The 3,377-nt window shown below is 39.5% G+C and overlaps 1 pseudogene; it reads right to left on the bottom strand.

Annotated features, from left to right (window-relative positions):
* Positions 1 to 628: 628 nt before the first annotated feature.
* LOC101564565 overlaps positions 629 to 3,377 on the bottom strand; it is a 20,979-nt pseudogene continuing 18,230 nt past the window's right edge.

Genomic DNA, 3,377 nt, shown 5'->3' with positions numbered 1-3,377 from the left:
TTTTATCAAACCACAGATCCCTTGCAAACTTTAAGGGTCCTTTTGATTGGTTATGTGCAGATTAGAAAACTTTATAAAGACAAGTGTGCTATAGGTAACAGTGATATAAAATAGTGATATTTTAAAGTGATTTAGTTTAGTTACTTCTAATTTAGGTGGAGTACATATATTACTATTAGAAATCGAGTTTTGCAGTGAAATATACACAGATATAGTAATTTTGCTAGCTCTGTGGCCCTGAGAAATAAGTTACAAGAACATAGTTTGTTCATCAGCATCTTTGGAGCGGTAATTACATGTCATTCAATGTCATGCAAGTGAGAATAATGCCGGCAAAGATCTAATGGCAGCTACTTGGTGTATGACTGCTATAATGGTACAATTAAAAATGATATATGAAACATAGAATCCATCTGATTGATGTACCCAGGCTTTCCCAAGCATTTAGTCTTTCATAAATTTTTACTTTTATAAAACTTAATTTGTCTCATTGTACTTCTGGACATGCAGCAAAGGGCTGGCCTCACGAGTATGCAACCTGTGTAGTGGCATGGGACACAGTGATCGGAAAGTCCCCACACTTGTTTTAATATTCTGCTGCCAGCATCTCAAACTTTGTCACTTTATTTTAATCTTTTGTAAGCGATGTCCAAGAGACAGTAGAACTTGTGAAGGAACAGAGCAGTTGTATATAACCCATAAGGTTGCCGTCCTTCATGTCCCGTTTTCATGTTGTGTTCTCAGGGCCACTTCAGTACAGAGGCTGGGTTCCTCATGGTGTGTGGGAGAAGAGGGAGTCTGACAACAAGAAGAGGCCAGTGAGGCAGAGGCCAGGTTAAGCAAGCAGGGCACTGAAGGTCCTGAGAGATGGCACTTTCCCTTCCAACCTGAAACTGCTTTGAAAGTGGATGGCAATGGTGTTGTGTGAACCACAGTGGCCGGGAATCTGTCTGTCTGTCTGTCTGTCTGTCTGTCTGTCTGTCTGTCTGTCTGCCTGTCTCTCTCTCTTAATTTTATTGAGAAACAAATAGTAATGAGACAGTTTCAAAACAGGTTAGTAGGACAGTTACAATAATTAATACATTGTATATTGTTATCTTCTTAGTGGTTATTCATAGTACAAGATGCAGACACAATATCCTGTCCAAACACTATTAGTACAAATCTATCTTCTCAATGAATTAAGAGAAAGTAGCTGTATATCTATCTTAACTGTTTTGTATATACAGATACAAAATGCTCCTTCATTTGTATCCCTTTTTTGTTTAGTTTTGTCAGAGATGGGTATTCCATTGCCATTTAAATATTGTAGGTGCATGAATTCAGCAAAATAATCCAATATAGTCCAGTAGTGCATAATAATAGTAGATTATCTATAGGACTGGCAATATCAGAAGTTGTTGACTGGAGCCTTTTACAGCTCAGCATATTAATATGGCTTTACTTTTCATACTTCATTATTATATTTTTCTGCTGGATGGTTAAGACCAAGATAAAGCAAGGCCTGTATACCACATCTTTCATACTCACATTGCTTCCTCACGTTGTCCAGCCAATTATGTTATAAAAGGCAGCAAGCAGAAAGGAAGAAGAGGGTGGGCTGGGATAGCTTTGCCTTTCTGTTCCTCCTTCCTACCCTGTCAGCGAAAGACACATATTGGAAAATGCCCACACATTGGAAAATGGCAAAAGGTGAAATAAAAATTGTGTAGCTCATTTTGATCCATTTTCCCATTTTTCTGTAAGAACAAAAATACGTATGTGTACAACGACAGAATACATTGTTTAAAACTTAGTGATTCTACACCTGACTTAAGTACTCTTGTAGAAAAAATTCATGCTGATAATTTAAATGTGTAATTCTTTGCTTACAAAATTTAATATCAAAAATAATTTTTAAAAAGTCTCGCCATGACAGAGATAGAGGCCAAAGGAGAAAAGTACAAGCTTTAGGTTGAGCGCATTTTCCTAGAGAATGCTGCCCTGCTGCTTTCCTGACAAGGATCATCATATTTCCACTTTGATCTGAGTCCTATAGTTAGAATATTTTTCTCAGTTTTGCTTGTAGTGAGGTGTAGCTCTGTGACTAAGTTGCAGCTAACATAAAGTGAGAAAGGGTATGTGTACCAGCTCCAGATTCATAGAACAATTGTACGTGTGAAACCACAATTTCAACTAAGGGCCTGAGAAAGCCTAGGATAACCCAGGCAAGCATGCTTTCGAGATGAAGTGGCCTCTGAGTGCCTGCATTCCGACTGGCTATGTCATAGAGTCCTCCAGTGTACAGGTGTTCTTTCAACCCTACAAGTAGCATGTGCGAAAGTCACTCAGAAGAACATTAATTTATACCTTAGTCCATGTGCTATTCTGAACCCATATTTTGGCTTATCATGACTGTGTGTTTGGTAATGGGCTTCTCTTTCTTTAAAGTCATCGTTTTAGTCCCTACCAAAAACTTGGTAAATACTTTGGGTAAATAAAATCTTCTGTTATTTGAATTTTTATGCTCTTCTTTCTCTGAGTTCCAGTCAGTTACAAATGAAGACCTTCTCTCTGTCCACTGGGCATGTGGCATTCAGGCCGACCCTCCTCCTCTGCTATGTTGAAGACATCACATTAGTCAAGTGAGTTCTTGTGAAGGCACTGGAGTGTGGACGGCGAGCCTGGCAGTGTTTTGGGCTCTTGCTCATTGGTGAAGTAGTGTAGGCCCTGTCGGGACACATTTTTCAGGACGCAAGTTTTGTTTCTTATAGATTCAAACATTAAGAATAAGATATAGAAGCTCTTACCACTTCTTTGTCTTTTGATTTTGTACCAGGGATTGAATTTAAGACCTTGTGCTTGCTAGACAGGCACAAGGCCACTGAGCTATATCCCCAGCCCTTTAGCACTTCTACAGTTTGTAAATGACATATGCCGTACTTGAAAACTCTATTTCAACCTGTTTAGAAAGTCACTCAGAAGGTTGCAAATTTGAGTCAGACCCAATGTAAAGATGGCTTTACCACAAAGTAAGAAGTCATCCTCCTTTGAGAACAGAAGACCTGCATTTTCAGTGTTGCCCAGGGTATTTGTCTTGGATCAGAAAGTTATGAGGAATCTACAGACCTCAGTGGAAAATCATAGCAGAAGGCTTGGAGAAAGGGTACATCTTCTGCAGCAAAAATTAATTGACTCAAAAGGCGATTGCTTGGGATGGAGAGATAGCTCAGCCATCTGAACACCTGCATGGCAAGCACAAGGACCTGAGTTTGATTCTTGGTACTGCATGCCATGTGGGGCACTGAAACTGGGCATGGTGGTGCACGCTTGTAATCCCAGCACTGAGGAGGCTGAGACAAAAGATCACTATGAGTCCAAACTTATGTAATGAGACC

The sequence above is a fragment of the Octodon degus genome, unplaced genomic scaffold (assembly GCF_000260255.1).
Source record: "Octodon degus isolate 3935 unplaced genomic scaffold, OctDeg1.0 scaffold00209, whole genome shotgun sequence".
Classification (NCBI taxonomy): domain Eukaryota; kingdom Metazoa; phylum Chordata; class Mammalia; order Rodentia; family Octodontidae; genus Octodon; species Octodon degus.
The sequence above is the reverse complement of the archived record's forward strand: the minus strand, read 5'-3'. Positions and strand labels throughout refer to the sequence as shown.